Source organism: Orcinus orca, chromosome 2 (assembly GCF_937001465.1).
Source record: "Orcinus orca chromosome 2, mOrcOrc1.1, whole genome shotgun sequence".
Taxonomy (NCBI): Eukaryota; Metazoa; Chordata; class Mammalia; order Artiodactyla; family Delphinidae; genus Orcinus; species Orcinus orca.
The window spans coordinates 4,685-25,388 of NC_064560.1; the positions used below are offsets into that span (position 1 = coordinate 4,685).

General features: G+C 53.2%; 1 long non-coding RNA gene across 1 annotated transcript; it reads right to left on the bottom strand.

The window, feature by feature from the left end:
* Window positions 1-12,646: 12,646 nt before the first annotated feature.
* Window positions 12,647-19,911, bottom strand: LOC125963481 (uncharacterized). The gene is made up of 3 exons (XR_007475495.1): window positions 19,140-19,911; window positions 14,970-17,487; window positions 12,647-12,721 (listed from the first exon to the last, which is right to left on the bottom strand). It is a non-coding gene; the product is annotated as an uncharacterized LOC125963481 (long non-coding RNA).
* Between the last annotated feature and the right edge of the window lie 793 nt (window positions 19,912-20,704).

Here is a 20,704-nt window from a genome sequence, read left to right on the forward strand (position 1 = left end):
GTGTGCCCAGCCCTACCGGGTGTCTGCCCAGGTGAGCTCCATATCCTGGGAGGGGCCTGACCACGAGAGCCCTGTGGGCTGCTGGGTACCTGCACAGGTGAGCTCCATATCCAGGGAGGGGCCTGACCACGAGAGCCCCGTGGGCTGCTGGGTTCCTGCCCAGGTGAGCTCCATATCCTGGGAGGGGCCTGGCCACGAGAGCCCTGTGTGCTGGGAGGGGGGCATGTGTATGAGCGTCCTCTCTGTGCAGCCGGCACAGAGTTGCTTAGCAACTTCCCTGTGGGCAGTGCTGGGATGAAATGAGAACCGGGAGATGCCACGGGCCCCCTGAACCCCTGTCCATCTAGAGTGATGAGGTCAGTAGGCAGGTGCTGGCCACTGTGCTGCATGAGGGAGGCCCCACGGGTACCTCTTGTGTCTTCCACCTGACACCACGGAGGCTTCCCCAGGACAGAGCAGACAGCCTGTCTGGGGCAGGTGGGAGCTCCTGGTGACGCTGCAGGGGACATGAGAGGGACGGACCAGGCAGGAGGGGGTGGGAGCCCAGGCAGAGCCATGGGGCTCGGGGCCGAGGGGGCCTTTCTGGGTCTGAGCTGGGAGTGGACGTGCAGGTGGTGAGTGTGATCCAGGAATGCTGCCCTGGTGACGTGAGGCTGAACGTGCTTCAGAGTGACAAGCCTTCCGGGTGATCCCAGAACAGGATAGTGAGATGGATCCTGTTAGAGAAGGTAAGTGAATCCCCCCAAGAGGAGGCTCTGTGAGCTGGTCCTGGGAGGGGGGTGAAGGGAACAGGTGTGGAAGCTGCAGGGAGTGGGCAGTCCCCCTGGGCGGGCGGCGGGTGCAGACCCCACTCCGTGTCCCACAGCTGTGCTTCCGGCTGGATTACTTGGCTTCTCGGAGCCTCAGCTTCCTGGTCTGCTCGTGGGGTGATGGTAGCATGGACTGACTACTAATTCGCTCAGAACAGGGTAGGAAGGGGTCTAGTGGAAATTCCACAGAACACTGTCAGTGTGGGAATCGCAGGCCCTGTTTCCCGCAGGTCTGTCTTCAGGATCGGGAGAGCAAATCCAAGCAGACTTGCAGCAGAGCCTGGGGACGGGCTCCGTTTGGTGGGTCCCCCTGTTTCCTGAGTCTCGGAAGAAGCAGCTCCAGCGGGCAGTGACAGGTTCATCCCACACCTGGGAGCATCCAGACCTCAAGGCCCAGCAGCCCCCGAGCCCTGTGTCTGGGCCCCCGGGAGGCAGGCGGGACAGGCCGGCATCCTCCTCGGCCCTCTTCCTGCCCAGAATATTCGGGGTCCAGGCCGTCATTAGGGAGAAGCAGGGATGGGGGTGTCCCATGTGGGAAGAGGACACGGAGCGGCTTGTGCACGTGGACGTCCACACCGGGAATGTGGGTCGGTGGGACGCGGGCACCGGGAGGGGCAGGCGGTGGGCCTGAGGAAGCAGGGCGGGGCCGGGGGTCCTGGGAAGGGGTGCAAGCTTCGCCTGTGCCGGGCCTCAGACTCCACAGGGCTTCCCTCCCCTGGTCACTGGGCAGGAGGGGCCGAGCAGCGTTGGTGGAGGGACCCCTCGCGTTCCCAGGCCCTGCCAGCATCAGCCCTCCAGGCTCTGGGTCGGGGAGCCTGAGGGGCGCAGGCCCAGCTGTACCCGCAGGGAGGCCTGGAGGGGTTGGGCGGGAAGCACGGCTGTGGTCTCGCCTGTGCGGAAGCCCCCGAGCCAGTGTCCAGTGGGAGCCCTCACCGCGCACATGGGTTTCCAGTCCACGGCTCAGATCACCTTCTAGCCGTTTGGTTTGTTTTCTAGACACAAAGTCCTAATATCTCCTATGTCCCCTGCCCGTGAAAAGGCACGTCTCACCTGGCACCAGGTGCTGCCTCTGATCCCTCCTGACTGGACGCCCAGCAGCCAGTGTCACCGCGTCACGACTGTCAGGGGTGTCAGGCGTGGGGGGACGAGAGCACACGGTCCAGGCCCACGAGGGGCCGTGCCGTCCACGGAGCCGGTGCTGTGGCTGTAGGTGTTCCCTCCCCACCCCATGGGCAGAGACCACCGTCCCCTTACAGACTGTTACCAGGTGAAGTCATGGGGACCCTGCTCGGGCCCCAGCCTGCGAGGCGCTCTGCCTCAGCGGGGGAGGTTTCCTTTTTCCACGTGGGTTCAAGTAGGCAAAGCACAGAACCAAAGCCGAGACCAACACAGCACAGGCTCTACTCAGTGGCCAAAGAGTGGAGAAGCGGGAACTGAGTTCACAGGTCACCTTCTCGCCCTCCTGGAGAGAGAGGTTTAATTTTAAACAGTAAAGACAAAGGGAGGAGGAGGGAGGCTAGTGATGGGATGAAGAGGCCTTCTGGGGAAGGGGCGGGGCTGTTTCCAAGGAGCTGGGGTACCACCTCCTTTTACCCGTTTCTGGTCCTTCACGTCCAGCCATGGCCGCCGGTTGGTGTGTCACTTAATATGCTGATATAGTAAATTCAACACGTGATGAGATTCGGGGTCTGTTGGAGGTCACATTCGTTGCCATCTTGGTCCCAGATGGTTCCACCTGTTTCTTTGTTTGCAGCTTCCTTTCTTATCTCTGGACCCCTTCACTTAAATACTTAGGTGAACTCCTGCTGAAGGTGGGGGTGGAGGACAGCCCTGTGAAAGCTGGGTGCACGGGGCTTGAGCAGGGCCTGGAGCAGCTCTGACAACAACAGGAGGCTGAGACGGGCGGTCAGTCTGACGCCCACACTGGGGCCTGTGCTCGGCATGCGGAGGTGGTCACCCGGGGGCACATGTGAGGGAAGGTTCTCGGTGTTTACACAGAAGATGTGAACGTGGGTCCAGATGCAGAGCTGCCTGCAGATGCTGCTACAGAAACCCCTGATTCTTTCCTGAGAAAACTTCTGGGAGGTCATTCAGGCAACAGGGCAAACAGCTTGCTCTGGAGGATCTTGTGGGGAAGTGGCGGCATAGCAACAGGGGCTCAGCCTGCATAACCGCAGAAGCCCTCCCAGGACAACCCCAGAACCGCTTCTGGAATGGCAAGGAGAAGTGGGTCTTCTACCTACTAGACGTGGAGGAGAGGGCTGGGGTCTGCAGGGCCGCCCTCACCTTCAGGGACTGGCTGGGAGGCTCACAGGACACAGCACATGCTTGTGACTTGTGTTCTCACAGCTGAGATGGGTCACAGCATGCAGTTGGTGTTACCTCGAGGCAGATGCTCACGCTGAGTGTCCCGGTAGCGACACAGCATGGTAGGATGCTGACTTTCTCCTCGAGCAGAGTGACTTCAGGTACGAGTTCCTTGAAGAATTCTAAGCAGAGTGTTTTCCCATGGCAGCTCAGACGATGGCCGTGACGAAGTATTCCATGACACGTCGGACTGGCCAGAAATGAGGTACTGAAGGCTGTGCGAGGGCTCTGGAAATGTAGCTCTCATAAGAAACGTGCAGTGTGTTGCCCATCACTCGAAATACACAGAGGGCCTCCGAGGGACTGACCTATGTTCCTCGATGTTGCTCAGCAGGCCCACAGGGGTCTGGAGGTACTCAGTGATCCTGGAGGGAAATGATGCACACCCAAGGGACACAGGAGTGCTGAAAAGGGAACTTCCTTTAAAATAAAGCAGAACAGCGACTAAGGACTCATGGAAACAGCTGCATACCTCCCTTTCTGCACACAAAGTCCTAATATCTCCTATGTTCCCTGCCTGTGAAAAGGCACGTCTTTTCACGGCCTTTCCTTGAGGCAAGTACTCACGTTGAGTTTCCCTTTAGCATGGCACGATGAGCTCCACCCCGGCCAAGGAAGCACCCCGTTTAGCTAGAGAAAACTCATTCTCCTCCCACAGCCATGCCTACGGTGCCTAGAGGCCTGTCAACAGCAGTGAATTTCAGGTAGCTTCAAGGCAGCATGAATGAATGGAGCTTTCGAAATGGGAAAGCACGGCTAGTTCCATCAGGCCCCCATTTCCATGGGCACATGCAGCATACATCCCTGTGGTTTCTAACAAGTCAAAAGAGACACAGGTTACCCAGTGGTACCTTCCTTGAATCAACTCCTCAAAGCAGGGTGTTCTGTGTCTAGCGAACTGCCTCAATGAAGGAACCCCTAGGTAGGCCTCCGGGCCTGCGGCTCTTCAAAAGCCTGCAGTGTTACACGAAAAACGTGGCTTTCGATGCAGTCGGAACAGAAGCCGACTTTCTCCTGGAGGCAGGGTGACTTCAGGTAAGAGGTTCTAGATGGAATGTGATGCCGAGGGTTTTTCTCAGTGCAGCTCAGACAAGGGCAATGATTCAGACTTCCACGGCATGTTGGACCTGCCAGAACGGTGTTCGTGAACGGTGTTCGTGAACCTTTGGGAATGCTGGGGATTTCAAGCTGTCCCAAGAAAGAGTGCAGTGTGCTGCCCTACACTCGGCATATACAGAGTGGCTCCAAAGGGCTACGGGCCTGGATGTTGCTTAGCAGGCCCAGGGGGGTCCTGGGGGTATTCAGGGTTCTTGCCAGGAATAGGGTGCAGACGTGAGGCTCCTAGGTGTCCTGAAAAGCGTACAGCCGTTAACATAATGCACAGCAGCGGCTACGGCCTCATGGGAACTGCTGCACGCCTCCGCTTCTGCACGGCAATTCAGGGCCTTACCTTGAGGCACGTGCTCACACTGAGTGTCCCGTGAGCAACACAGCATGGTAGGATGCTGACTTTCTCCTCAAGCAGAGTGAATTCAGGTACGAGGTCCTCAAAGAATTCTGAGCAGACTGTTTTCCCATGGCAGCTCAGACGACGGCCATGACAAAGATTCCCATGGCACGTCGGACTGCCCAGACCTGTGGTCCTGAGGCTGTTCGAGGGCTCTGGAAATGTAGCTCTACTTAAGGAATGTGCAGTGTGTTGCCCATCACTCGACATACACAGAGGGCCTCCAAGGGACTGACCTATGGGCCTCGATGTAGCTCAGCAGGCCCACAGGGGTCTGGAGGTACTCAGTGATCTTAGAGGGAAAATGATGTACACCCAAGGGGCCCAGGAGTCCTGAAAAGGGTACTTCCTCTAAAATAAAGCAGAACAGCCACTAAGAACACATGGAAACAGCTGCATGACTGCCTCTCTGAATGGCTACTCAGGGATTTACCTCGAGGAAATTACTCACATTCAGTTTCCCTTTAGCAATAGAGCATGGCATGCTGAGCTCGACCCCGGCCATGGAAGCACCCGGTTCAGCTAGAGAAAATTAATTTTCTTCCCAGAGCCATGCCTACAGTGGCTAGAGGTCTGCCAAGAGCAGTGAATTTCAGGTAGCTTCAAGGCAGCATGTTGGAGCTTTCAAAGTGGGAAAGCAAGGCTAATACCATCAGGCCCCCTTTTCCATGGGCACATGCAGCATACATCCCTGTGGTTTCTAACAATTCAAAAGACACACAGATTACACACTGGTTCCTTCCCTGAATGAACTTCTCGAAGCAAGGTGTTCTGCACCTAGAGAACTGTGTCAACCAATGAATGCACAAGGTAGGCCCTCAGGCCTATGTATCTTCAAAAGCCTGCAGTGTTACATGAAGAACGTGGCGTTAGATGCAGTTGCAACGCAAGCCGACTTTCTCCTGGAGGCAGGGTGACTTCAGGCAGGAGGTCCTAGATGGAATGTGATGCCGAGGGTTTTTCCCAGTGCAGCTCAGACAAGGGCAATGATTCAGACTTCCACGGCATGTTGGACCTGCCAGACCACTGTTCGTGAACCTCTGGGAATGCTGGGGATTTCAAGCCGTCCCAAGAAAGAGTGCAGTGTGTTGCCCTATACTCGGCCTACACAGAGTGGCTCCAGAGGGCTACGGGCCCGGAAGTTGCTTAGCAGGCCCAGGGGGGCCTGGGGGTACTCACCGTTCCTGCCGGGAATAGGGTGCCCACGCGAGGCTCCTAGGTGTCCTGAAAAGCAAACTGCCGTTAAGATAATGCAGAGCAGCGGCTACGGCCTCATGGAAACTGATACACGACTTCGCTTCTGCCCGGCAATTCAGGGCCTTACCTTGAGACAAGTGCACACGTTGAGTGTCCCGTTACCAAAACAGCATGGTAGGACACTGACTTTCTCCACGAGCAGAGTAACTTCACGTACGAGGTCCTCGATGAGTTCTGAGCAGAGTGCTTTCCCATGGCAGCTCAGACGAGGGCCGTGACGAACATTTCCATGTCACGTCGGACAGGCCAGAACTGTGATCCTGAGGCTGTTTGAGGGCTCTGGAAATGTAGCTCTCTTTAAGGAATGTTCAGTGTGTTGCCCATCACTCGGCATACAAAGAGGGCCTCCGAGGGACCAACCTATGGGCCTCGATGTTGCTCAGCAGGCCCACACCTGTCTGGAGGTACTCAGTGATCCTGGAGGGAAATGATGCACACCCGAGGGGCCTAGGAGTCCCGAAAACGGTACTTCCTTTAAAATACAGCAGAACAGCCACTAAGACCTCAGGGAAACAGCAGCATGCCTGCCTTTCTGTACGGATACTCAGGGCCTTTCCTCGAGGCAACTTCTCACGTTGAGTTTCCCCTTAGCTCTACAGCATGGCAGGCTGAGGTCCACCCCGACCATGGAAGCACCTGGTTTAGATAGAGGAAACTCATTTTCTTCCCAGAGCCAGGCCTATAGTGGCTAGAGGCCTGTCAACAGCAGTGAATTTCAGGTAGCTTCAAGGCAGCATGAATAGAGATTTCAAAATGGGAAAGCAAGGCTAATACCATCAGGCACCCTTTCCATGGGCACATGCGGAATACATCCCTGCGGTTTCTAACAAGTCAAAAGAGACACAGGTTACCCAGTAGTTCCTTCCAGGAATCAAAACGTCAAAGCAGGGTATTCTGCATCTAGCGAACTGCCTCAACCAAGGTACACCCTAGCTAGGCCTCGGGCCTGTGGCTCTTCAAAAGCCTGCAGTGTTACACGAAGAACTGGGCTTTAGTGGCAGTCAGAATGCAAGCCGACCTTCTTCTGGAGCCAGGGTGACTTCAGGCAGGAGGTCCTAGATGGAATGCAAAGCCGAGGGTTTTCTTCAGTGCAGCTCAGACTACGGCAATGAGCCAGACTTACCCGGCATGTTGGACGTACTAGAAGGGTGTTACTGAACCTGTGGGAGCCTGGGGATTTCAAGCTATCCCATGAAGGAGGGCAGTGTGTTGCCCTATACTCGGCATACACAGACTGGCTCTGAAGGGTTACGGGCCTGGCAGGTGCTTAGCAGGTCCAGGGGGTCCTGGGGGTACTCACTGCTCCTGCCGGGAATAGGGTGCCCACGCGAGGCTCCTAGGTGTCCTGAAAAGCGTACAGCCGTTAAGATAATGCAGAGCAGTGGCTACGGCCTCATGGAAACTGCTGCACGCCTCCGCTTCTGCACGGCAATTCAGGGCCTTACCTCGAGGCAAGTGCTCATGCTGAGTGCCCCGTTAGTGACACAGCATGGTAGGATGCTGACTTTCTCCTCAAGCAGAGTGACTTCAGGTACGAGGTCCTAGAAGACTTGTAAGCAGAATGTTTTCCCATGGCAGCTCAGACGATGGCCATGACGAAGACTTCCATGGCACGTCGGACTGGCCAGAAACGTGGGCCTGAGGCATTTCGAGGGCTCTGGAAATGTGGCTCTCCTTATGGAACGTGCAGTGTGTTGCCCATCACTCGGCATACACAGAGGGCCTCCGAGGGACCGACCTATGTTCCTCGATGTTGCTCAGCAGGCCCACAGGGGTCTGGAGGTACTCAGTGCTCCTGGAGGGAAATGATGCACAACCGTGGGGCCTAGCAGTCCTGAAAAGCGTATTTCTTATAAAATACAGCAAAACAGCGACTAAGACCTCATAGAAACAGCTGCATGCCTCCCTTTCTGTACGGATACTCAGGACCTTTCCTCAAGGCAAGTACTCACATTGAGTTTCCATTTAGCTCTAGCCCATGGCAGGCAGAGGTCCACCCTGGCCATGGAAGTACATGGTTTAGATAGAGGAAACTCATTTTCTTCCCAAAAGCAGGCCTAGAGTGGCTAGAGGCCTGTCAACAGCAGTGAATTTCAGGTCGCTTCAAGGCAGCATGAATGGAGCTTTCAAAATGGGAAAGCAAGGCTAGTTGCAACAGGCCCCCATTTCCATGGGCACACGCAGCATACATCCCTGTGGTTACTAACAAGTCAAAAGAGAAACAGGTTACCCAGTGGTTCCTTCCCTGAATCAAAACCTCAAAGCAGGGTGTTCTGCATCTAGCGAACTGCCTCATACAAGGTACACCCTAGCTAGACATCCGGGCCTGTGGCTCTTATAAAGCCTGCAGTGTTACACGAAGAACTGGGCTTTAGGTGCGGTCGAAACACAAGCCGACCTTCTCCTGGAGGCAGGGTGACTTCAGGCAGGAGGTCCTAGATGGAATGCGAAGCCGAGGGTTTTTCTCAGTGCAGCTCAGACTGGGGCAATGAGTCACACTTACCCGGCATGTTGGATGTGCTACAAGGGTGTTCGTGAACCTGTGGGAGTGCTGGGGATTTCAAGCTGTCCCGTGAAGGAGGGCAGTGTGTTGCCCTATACTCGGCATACACAGACTGGCTGGGAAGGGCTACGGGCCTGGCAGTTGCTTAGCAGGCCCAGGGGGGCCTGGGGGTACTCAACGTTCCTGCCGGGAATAGGGTGCCCACGCGAGGCTCCTAGGTGTCCTGAAAAGCGTACAGCCGTTAAGATAATGCAGAGCAGCGGCTACGGCCTCATGGGAACTGCTGCACACCTCCGCTTCTGCACGGCAATTCAGGGCCTTACCGTGAGGCAAGTGCTCATGCTGAGTGCCCCGTGAGCGACACAGCATGGAAAGATGCTGAATTTCTCCTCAAGCAGAGTGACTTCAGGTACGAGGTCCAAGAAGAATTGTCAGCAGAATATTTTCTCATGGCAGCTCCAATGACGGCCATGACGAAGACTTCCATGGCACGTCGGACTGGCCAGAAACGTGGGCCTGAGGCTGTTGAAGGGCTCTGTAAAGAGAGCCCTCCGTAATGAACATGCAGTGTGTTGCCCATCACTAGGCATACACAGAGGGCCTCTGAGGGACCAACCTATGGGCCTCGATGTTGCTCAGCAGGCCCACAGGGGTCTGGAGGTACTCAGTGATCCTGGAGGGAAATAAATGATGCACACCCGAGGGGCCTAGGAATCCTGAAAAGGGTACTTCCTTTAAAATACAGCAGAACAGCGACTAAGGCCTAATGGAAACAGCTGCATGCCTGCTTTCTGCACGGATACTCAGGGGCTTTCCTCGAGACAAGTACTCACGTTGAGTTTCCCATTAGCTCTAGAGCATGGCACGCTGACCACCACCCCAGCCATGGAATCACCCGGTTTAGCTAGAGGAAACCTGTTTTTTTCCAAGTGCTATGCCTACAGTGGCTAGAGGACTGTCAATGGCAGTGAATTTCAGGTAGCTTCAAGGAAGCATGAATGGAGATTTCAAAATGGGAAAGCATGGCTAGTTCCATCAGGCCCCATTTCCATGGGCACACGCAGCATACATCCCTGTGGTTTCTAACAAGTCAAAAAAGACACAAGTTACCCACTGGTTCCTTCCCTGAATCAACTTCTCGAAGCAGGATGTTCTGCATCTATTGAACTGCCTCAACCAAGGAACGCCCTAGCTAGTCCTTGGGCCTGTGGCTCTTCAAAAGCCTGCAGTGTTACACGAAGAACTGGGCTTTAGATGCAGTCGGAACGCAAGCCGACTTTCTCCTGGAGGCAGGGTGACTTCAGGCAAGAGCTCCTAGATAGAATGGGAAACCGAGTGTTTTTCTAAGTGCATCTCAGACTAGGGCAATGAGTCAGACTTCCACGGCATGTTGGACGTGCTAAAACGGTGTTGGTGAACCTGTGGGAGTGCTGGGGAAATCAAGCTGTCCGAAAAAATAGTGCAGTGTGTTGCCCTACAAGCAGCATACACAGACTGACTCCGAAGGGCTAAGGGCCTGGCAGTTGCTTAGCAGGCCCAGGGGGGCCTGTGGGTACTCACTGTTCCTGCAGGGAATAGGGTGCACACGCGAGGCTCCTAGGTGTCCTGAAAAACGTACTGCCGTTAAGATAATGCAGAGCAGCGACTACGGCGTCATGGGAACTGCTGCACGCCTCCGCTTCTGCACGGCAATTCAGGGCCTTACCTTGAGGCAAGTGCTCATGCTGAGTGCCCTGTTAGTGACACAGCATGGTAGGATGATGAATTTCTCCTAGAGCAGAGTGACTACAGGAAAAGTCTTCGAAGAATTCTAAGCAGAATGTTTTCTCATGGTAGCCTAGACGATGGCCATGACGAAGAGTTCCATGGCACGTTGGACTGGCTACTAATGTGGTCCTGCTGCTGTTTGAGAGCTCTGGAAATGCAGCTCTCCTTAAGTAATGTGCAGTGTGTTGCCCATCACTCGTCATACACAGAGGACCTCCAAGGAACCTATGGGCCTTGATGTTGCTCAGCAGGCCCACAGAGGTCTGGAGGTACTCACTGATCTTGGAAGGATAATGATGCACACCCGAGGGGCCTAGGAATCCTGAAAAGGGTACTTCTTTAAAATACAGCAGAACAGCCACTAAGACCTCATGGAAACAGCTGCATGCCTCCCTCTCTGCATATATACTCAGGGCCTCAGGTTGAGGCAAGTGCTCACGCTGAGTGTCCCATTAGCGACACAGCATGGTAGGATGCTGACTTTCTCCTTGAGTAGAGTGACTTCAGGTACGAGGTCCTCGAAGAATTCTAAGCAGAGTGTTTTCTCATGGCAGCTCAGACTAGGGCCATGACGAAAACTTCCATGGCATGTTGGTCTGGCTACTAATGTGGTCCTGATGCTGTTCGAGTGCTCTGGAAATGTAACACTAACCCTCACCCTCACTCTCACCCTCACCCTCACCCTAAACCCTAATCCCTAAAACCTAAACCGTAAACCCTAACCCCACCCCAACCCTAAAACCCTAACCCTAACCCTAACCCTAGTCCTAACAAGGCCATGAACCTGTCCCTAACTCAGTCCCTGACACAATAGCTAACAAAGGCTCTGATTCTAGTCCTAACTAAGGCTCTGACACTGGCGCTAACTTAAGCCTTCACACTACTCTGAACTCAGGCCCTGACACTGTCCCTAACTCAGGCCCTGACACTGTCCCTAAGTAAGGCACTTAAACTATTCATAACTCAGGCCCTGATCATGTCTTTAACTAAGACCCTATTGCTGATCCAACAAAGGCCCTGATGCAGCTGCGACATCATGCCCTGACAGTGTCTCCAGCTAAGGGCCTGACGCTAGGCCTCACTCAGGCCCTGTGACTCTCCCTAAGTCAGCCTCTGATGCTGTCCCTAACAGAATCCTTGATACTGGTTCTAAGTAAGGCCCTGGTACTCTCAGTAACTAAGGTCTTGACACTATCCCTAGATGTTAACCTGACCCTGTTCCTAGCTAAAGTCCTGCCTCTTATGCTACCTAAAGCCCTTATGCTGTGCCTAACTCAGGCCCTGAATTTAGTCCCAAGGCCATGACACTCCCTAATTAAGGCCTTGATGCTCGTCCTAAATCTGGCCCTGACACTATTCCTAACTCAGGCCCTGACACTGTACCTAACAGAAGGCCCTGACACTACACCTGCCTCAGGCCCTGACACTACTCCTAACACAGGACCTCACATGATTCCTAGGAGGTTCTGGTGCTGGTCCTAACTAAGGCCCTGCTCTGTCAATATCTAAAGTCCTGAGACTATCCTGAGCATATATCCTGACCCATGTCTTACTAACATCCTGAAACTGTCCATAAGGAAGCCCTGATGCTGTCCCTAAGTGAGGCCCTGAGCCTGTCCCTAAAAGAGGCTCTGAACATGTCTTTAACCAAGACCCTGATGCTGATCCTACAGAGGCCATAATACTACTCCTACCTCAGGCCCTGACACTGTCCCTCACTCAAACCCTAAAGATAGGCCTCACTTAGGCCCTGTTGCCAAACCTCAGTTAGGCTCTGACGCTGTCCCGGTATCAAGCCCTGACACTGGTCCTGATTAAATCCCTGACGTTGGTCCTGATTAAAGCCCTGATGCTCTCAATAACTAAGGTCTTCACACTATCCCTAGCTCATTTCCTGACACTGCCCCTGGCCTGGTAGCTGACTCTGTCCCGAGTTAATTTCCTGCCTCTTATCCTCACTGATGCCCTAATGCTCTCCCTAACTAAGGCCCTGACTAGTCCTAACTAAGGCCCTGACACTGTCTCTAACTAAGGTCCGGAATCTGTCCCTAATATAAGGCCTGCTTCTGCCAAAAACTAAAATCCGGACACTATCCTGAGCTAATATCCTGACCCATTTCTAACCAAGGTCCTGACACTGTCCCTAAGAAAGCCCTGTTGCTTTCCCTAAGCGAAGGCGTTAGGATGTGCCTAACTCAGGCCCTGAGGCTACGCCTAACTGAGGCCTTGATGCTGTGACTACCTCAGGCCCTGATCGTGTCTTTAACTAAGACCCTATTGCTGATCCAACAAAGGCCCTGATGCGGCTCCTACATCATGCCCTGACAGTGTCCCCAGCTAAGGGCCTGACGGTAGGCTCACTCAGGCCCTGTTGCTCTCCCTCAGTCAGGCTCTGATGCTGTCTCTACCTGAAGCCCTGACACTGGTCCTAAAAAAGGGCCTGATACTGTCAGTTACTAAGGTCTTGACACTATCCCTACGTCATTTCCTGACACGACCCCTAAACTTTACCTTAACCCTATCCCTAGCAAATGTCCTGAAAAGGCCCTGGAAAAGGCTTTAGCAAAGCCCCTGAGGCTGATCCTACCGAGGCCCTTATGTTACTCCTAAGTCATGCCCTGACACTGTCCCTAATTAAGGCCCTGATGCTAGGCCTCACTCAAGCCCTGTCGCTCTCCTTAATTCTGGCTCTGACGGTGTCCCTATCTGAAGCCCTAACACTGATCCTAAATTTGGCCCTGATGCTCTAAGTAACTAAGGTCCTGGCACTATTCCTAGGTCATGCCTTGACACTACCCCTAGATCTTAACATAAACATGTCTTTTAACTAATGTCGAGCCTCTTATGCTAACTAAATCCCTGATGCTGTCCCTAACTAAGGCCGTGAAATGAGTCCCGAGGCCGTGACACTGTCCCTAACTAAGGCCTTGATGCTCGTCCTAAATCCTGCCCTGACACTTTCCCTAACTAAGGCTCTGACACTATTCCTAACTCAGGCCCTAACATTGTACCTAACACAGGCCCAGATGCTAGTCCTAACTAAGGCCTTGACAGTGTCCCTAACTAAGGCCCTGCTGCCATCAATATCTAATGTCCTGACATTATCCTGAGCTCATTTCCTCACTCATCTCTTACCAATGTCCTGAAACTGTCCCTAAGTAAGCCCTGATGCTGTCCCTAAGTGAGGCCATGAGGCTGTCCCTAACAGAGGCCCTGAAAATGGCTTTAGCAAAGCCCCTGAGGCTGATCCTACCGAGGCCCTTATGCGACTCCTAAGTCCTGCCCGGACACTGTCCCTAGTTGAGGCCCTAACGCTAGGCCTCACTCAAGCCCTGTTGCTCTAAGTCCGGCTCTGACAGTGTCCCTATCTGAAGCCCTAACACTGGTCCTAAATAAGGCCCTGATGCTCTAAGCAACTAAGGTCTTGGCATTATACCTAGGTCATGTCTTGACACTATTCCTAGACCTTAACCTAACCATGTCTTTAACTAATGTCGAGCGGCTTATGCTAATTAATCCCTGATGCTGTCCCTAACTAAGGACCTGAAATTAGTCCCAAGATCATGACCCTGTCCCTAACTCAGGCCTGGAGGCTCGTCCTAACTCAGGCCCTGACACAACACCTAACTCAGTCCCTGACACTGTACCTAACAAATGCTCTGATGCTCGTCCTAAGTCAGGCCCTGACACTGTCTCTAAGGCCATGCTGCCGTCAATATCTATTCTCTCCAAGGCCGTGCTGCTGTCAATATCTAAAGTCCTGACATTATCCTGAGCTAATATCCTCACCCATGTCTTACTAAGGTCCTGAAACTGTCCCAAAGTAAGCCCTGACGCTGTCCCTAAGTGAGGCCCTGAGCCTGTCCCTAAAAGAGGCTCTGAACATGTCTTTAACCAAGACCCTGATGCTGATCCTACAGAGGGCTTTATACTACTCCTAAATCATGCCCTGACACTGTCCCTAACTCAGGCCCCAGAGATAGGCCTCACTTAGGCCCTGTTGCCGTACCTCAGTTAGGCTGTGACGCTATCCCTACATCAAGTCCTGACACTGGTCCTGATTACGGCCCTGACACTGGTCCTAACTAAGGCCCTGATGCTCTCAAAAACTAAGGTCTTCACGCTATCCCTAGCTCACTTCCTCACACTACACCTGGCCTGGAAGCTGACTCTGTCCCGAGCTAATGTCCTGCCTCTTATCCTCACTGAAACCCTAATGCTCCCCCTACCAAAAGCCCAGACTAGTCCTATCTAAGGCCCTGACACTGTCTCTAACTAAGGCCCGGAATCTGTCCCTAATATAGGCCCTGCTGCCGGAAATAATTAACATCTGCACACTATCCTGAGCTAGTATCCTGACCCATTTCTAACCAAGGTCCTGACACTGTCCCTAAGAAAGCCCTGTTGCTGTCCCTAAGCGAAGGCGTTAGGATGTGCCTAACTCAGGCCCTGAGGCTATGCCTAACTGAGGCCTTGATGCTGTGACTACCTCAGGCCCTGATCATGTTTTTAACTAAGACCCTATTGCTGATCCAACAAAGGCCCTGATGCGGCTCCTACATCACGCCCTGACAGTGTCCCCAGCTAAGGGCCTGACGCTAGGCCTCACTCAGGTCCTGTTGCTCTCCCTCAGTCAGGCTCTGATGCTGTCTCTACCTGAAGCCCTGACACTGGTCCTAAATAAGAGCCTGATATTGTCAGTTACTAAGGTCTTGACACTATCCCTACGTCATTTCCTGACATGACCCCTAAACTTTACCTTAACCCTATCCCTAGCAAATGTCCTGAAAAGGCCCTGAAAATGGCTTTTGCAAAGCCCCTGAGGCTGATGCTACTGAGCCCCTTATGTTACTCCTAAGTCATGCCCTGACACTGTCCCTAGTTAAGGCCCTGATGCTAGGCCTCCCTCAAGTCCTGTCGCCCTAGCTATGTCCGGCTCTGACGGTGTCCCTATCTGAAGCCCTAACACTGAGGTTAAATTAGGCCCTGATGCTCTAAGTAACTAAGGTCTTGGCACTATCCCTAGGTCATGCCTTGACACTACCCCTAGACCTTAACATAAACATGTCTTTTAACGAAGGTCGAGCCTCTTATGCTAACTAAATCCCTGATGCTGTCCCTAACTAAGGCCCTGAAATTAGTCCCGAGGCCGTGACCCTGTCCCTAACTCAGGCCTGGAGGCTCGTCCTAACTCAGGCCCTGACACAACACCTAACTCAGTCCCTGACACTGTACCTAACAAAGGCTCTGATGCTCGTCCTAGGTCAGGCCCTGACACTGTCTCTAAGGCCCTGCTACCGTCAATATCTATCTCTCCAAGGCCCTGCTGCCGTCAATATCTAAAGTCCTGACATTATCCTGAGCTAATATCCTGACCCATTTCTTACCAAGGTCCTGAAACTGTCCCAAAGTAAGCCCTGACGCTGTCCCTAAGTGAGGCCCTGAGGCTGTCCCTAAAAGAGGCCCTGAGCATGTCTTTAACCAAGACCCTGATGCTGATCCTACAGAGGCCATCATACTACTCCTCGGTCATGCCCTGACACTGTCCCTAACTCAGGCCCCAGAGATAGGCCTCACTTAGGCCCTGTTGCCGAACCTCAGTTAGGCTCTGACGCTGCCCCGGTATCAAGCCCTGAAACTGGTCCTGATTAAAGCCCTGACGCTGGTCCTGATTAAAGCCCTGATGCTCTCAATAACTAAGGTCTTCACACTATCCCTAGCTCATTTCCTGACACTACCCGTGGCCTGGAAGCTAAGTCTGTCCCGAGTTAATTTCCTGCCTCTTATCCTCACTGATACCCTAATGCTCTCCCTAACTAAGGCCCTGACTAGTCTTAACTAAGGCCCTGACACTGGCTCTAACTAAGGCCCACAATCTGTCCCTAATATAGGCCCTGCTGCCGGCAAAAACTAAAATCCGGACACTATCCTGAGCTAATATCCTGACCCATTTCTAACCAAGGTCCTGACACTGTCCCTAAGAAAGACCTGTCGCTGTCCATAAGTGAAGGTGAGAGGCTGTGTCTAACTCAGGCCCTGAAGCTATGCCTAACTGAGGCCTTGACACTGTGACTACCTCAGGCCCTGATCATGTCTTTAACTAAGACTCTATTGCTGACCCAACAAAGGCCCTGATGCGGCTCCTACATCATGCCCTGACAGTGTCCCCAGCTAAGGGCCTGACGCTAGGCTCATTCAGGCCCAATAGCTCTCCCTCAGTCAGGCACTGACGCTCTCCCTACCTGAAGCCTTGATACTGGTTCTAATTAAGGCCCTGATAGTCTCAGTGACTAATGTCTTGACACTATCCCTTGGTCATTTCCTGACACGATCCCTAAACTTTACCCTAACCCTGTCCCTAGCAAATGTCCTGCCTCTTATGCTAACTGAAGCCCTTACACTGTGCCTAACAAAGACCCTGATTTTAGGCCCACGTCCATGACACTGTCCCTAACTAAGGCCTAGATGCTCGTCCTAAATGCGGCCCAGAACTGTCCCTAACTGATGCCCTAACACTATTCCTAACTCAGGCCCTGACACGGTACCTAACAGAGGCTCTGATGCTAGTCCTAACTAAGGCGTTGACAGTGTCCCTAACTAAGGCCCTGCTGTTGAGTTGAGACCCATTGAATGTGTAGCATGCAGTATTACTTCAAAGCGTCTCTATTTGCTCCCCGAACCTCATCAGTCCTCTCAGCCCCAAGTGTCCAGCCTTATGTCTCACCCAGCTGTGTGTGTAGATAATGTCCTGACACTATCCTGAACTAATTTCCTCACCCATCTCTTACCAAGGTCCTGAAACTGTCCCCAAGTAAGCCATGACGCTGTCCGTGAGGCCCTGAGGTTGTCCCTAACAGAGGCCCTGATATTGGCTTTAGCAAAGCCCCTGAGGCTGATCCTGCCAAGGCCTTTATGCTACTCCTAAGTCATGCCCTGACACTGTCCCTAGCTAAGGCCCTGACGCTAGGGCTCACTCAAGCCCTGTCGCTTTCCCTAAGTCCGGCTCTGACACTGTCCCTACCTGAAGCCCTAACACTGGTCCTAAATTAGGCCCTGATGCTCCAAGTAACTAAGGTCTTGGCACTATCCCTAGGTCATGTCTTGACACTATCCCTAGACCTTAACCTAACCATGTCTTTAACTAATGTCGCGGCTCTAATGCTAACTAAATCCCTCATGCTGTCCCTAACTAAGGCCCTGAAATTAGTACCGAGGCCGTGACCCTGTCCCTAACTCAGGCCTGGAGGCTCGTCCTAATTCAGGCCCTGACACAACACCTAACTCAGTCCCTGACACTGTACCTAACAAATGCTCTGATGCTCGTCCTAAGTCAGGCCCTGACACTGTCTCTAAGGCCCTGCTACTGTCAATATCTCTTGTCTCCAAGGCCCTGCTACCGTCAATATCTAATGTCCTTACATTATCCTGAGCTAATACCCTCACCCATGTCTCACTAAGGTCCTGAAACTGTCCCAAAGTAAGCCCTGATGCTGTCCCTAAGTGAGGCCTTGAGGCTGTCCCTAAAAGAGGACCTGATCATGTCTTTAACTAAGACCCTATTGCTGACCCAACAAAGGCCCTGATGCAGCTCCTACATCATGCCGTGACAGTGTCCCCAGCTAAGAGCCTGACGCTAGGCCTCACTCAGGCCCTGTTGCTCTCCCTCAGTCAGGCACTGACGCTCTCCCTACCTGAATCCTTGATACTGGTTCTAATTAAGGCCCTGATATTCTCAGTGACTAAGGTCTTGACACTATCCCTAGCTCATTTCCTGACACGATCCCTAAACTTTACCCTAACCCTGTCCCTAGCAAATGTCCTGCCTCTTATGCTAACTGAAGCCCTTACACTGTGCCTAACACAGACCCTGAATTTAGTCCCAAGTCCATGACACTGTCCCTAACTAAGGCCTAGATGCTCGTCCTAAATCCGGCCCAGAACTGTCCCTAAGGCCCAGATAAGTCCTAACTAAGACCCTGACACTGTCTCTAACGAAGGCCCGGAATCTGTCCCTAATATAGGCCCTACTACCAGCAATATCTAAAATCCGTACACTATCCTAAGCTAATATCCTGGCCCATTTCTAATCAAGGTCCTGACACTGTCCCTAAGAAAGCCCTGTTGCTGTCCCTAAGTGAAGACCTGAGGCTGTGCCTAACTCAGGCCTTGGAGCTATGCCTAACTGAGGTCTTGACACTGTGACTACCTCAGGCCCTGATCATGTCTTTAACTAAGACCCTATTGCTGATCCAACAAAGGCCCTGATGCGACTCCTACATCATGCCCTGACAGTTTCCCCAGCTAAGGGCCTGACCCTACGCCTCACTCAGGCCCTGTAGCTCTCCCTAAGTCAGGCACTGATGCTGTCCCTACCTGAATCCTTGATACTGGTTCTAAATAAGGTCGTGATACTATCAGTTACTAAGGTTTTGACACTATTGCTAGGTCATTTCCTGACACGATCCCTCAACTTTCCCCTAACCCTGTCCCTAGCAACTGTCCTGACTCTATGCTAACTGAAGCTCTTATGCTGTGCCTAACTCAGGCCCTGAATTTATTCCCAAGGTCATGATACTGTCCCTAACTAAGGCCTAGATGCTCTTCCTAAATCCGGCCCAGAAGTGTCCCTAACTAATGCCCTAACACTATTCCTAACTCAGGCCCTGACATTCCTAACAGAGGCCCAGATGCTAGTCCTAACGCAGGCCTGACACTGTGTCTAACTAAGGCCCTGTTGTCATCAATATCTAAAGTCCTGACATTATCCTGAGCTAATATCCACATCCATGTCTTACTAAGGTCCTGAAAGTGTTGCAAAGTAAGGCCTTATGCTGTCCCTAACTAAGGCCCTGAAATTAGTCCCGAGGCCGTGACCCTGTCCCTAACTGAGGCCTGGAGGCTTGTCCTAACTCAGGCCCTGACAATACACCTAACTCAGTCCCTGACACTGTACCTAACAGACGCTCTGATGCTCGTCCTAAGTCAGGCCCTGACACTGTCTCTAAGGCCCTGCGGCCGTCAATATCTAAAGTCCTGACATTATCCTGAGCTAATATCCTCACCCATGTCCTACCAAGTTTCTGAAACTGTCCCTCACCCTAACCCTAACCCTGAAGTCTGACTGAGCCCCTCTCTGTACTGCCCAGCCTCCCACTATTGCACACAAGTCCTGGCAAAAAGGTATTCATGGCATTCACCTGGCAACCTCAGTCCCTCTAGCACAGTAAGCATGACCACAATGAGGTACTTGCCCCAAAAGTGGGACAGGTGTGCCACCTTACCATCAAGGCGCCCAAGAATGCTATGCACAGGACACACCGCCACAGTGGTGACACAAGGGGTTTGCTGGGAATAGGAAACAGCACTGCTTGATTTTCAGCACCTGAGGGACAACCTGTACAACTCCAGAGGCACCACAGAGAGTAGGTGACACATGCTCACACACCAAGGAGGCATGCAGCAGAGCGGTGGGATGGGTCTTGCAAGTGGCCCTCCGTGCCCTGGGGAGAGCCATCCCACCAGTCTGCTGCATGCCTCCTAAGATAAAAAAAGCATCTGTTGCATCAGAGGACCACAGCCACACTGATGCCCTGAAGCAAAGGACAAGAGACTAAGGTCGGGATAGAGTCACCACTCCTGAGTTCCACACACCACCAATAGGCAGGGGGGAAGAGGCAAGGGCCCCAAGGGCAGGACAAGAGTGGCCCCATTTTCTTTGAACTTCCAGCCCTCATCTTGTTCAACTTAGCCCCAGCCCTGGAAAGCATGACATAACCACCCATCTATGTGCATGGAATCCCCAAAGGGGAGACCCAGGGAGACCGTCACCAGCAGGGCCTGCTTCAGCCTCACCAGCCACCTCTTCTCAGGTGACAGTGCCTAACAATTCTGGGAATATTACATCTCCCGTATGACATGACACCTGTGAGATGAGGTTATCACAGCCACAAGAGAGTAGAGGACCCACACTGCATGGCCTCACTGCCCTCGGGTTGCCAGGGGCCAGAGATGGAGTATGATGTAGGATTGGGTCAGCTGGACACACACCTAAGAGCCGATGCACACGCCCAGCAGGCAGCTCAAGAAGCAACGGGAGAGCCAGGTGCAAAGTTGTGGTCAAACCCACAGCACTATGCACGTCCAGAAGCCCAATGTCCCTGGCAACACGCACTGAAGAGAACCACACCTCTCTAGCAGCAAAAAGAACGCCAACATTAGGTGAAAAACTTGCCACACCCAGCAATGGGGGCTGGCTATTCACAAATTACAGGGGTCCCCCAGCAGCTCAGTCCAGCCACCGGTCCCCAGCACTACCCCATCACTGCCAGCCCCAGAGCTCTCACGGCCATCTCAGGGGTAGCGTGGCAGCAAAGGGGGGCGGGGGTGAGGAGTGCCAGGAATGAGGGGCAGAGTGGGCGGGGCATGCCCTCTCCAGTTCGCCCAAGTTGGCAAGTACCGGTCCATCAATGTCTCTCGACGGCGACTTGGGGAAAA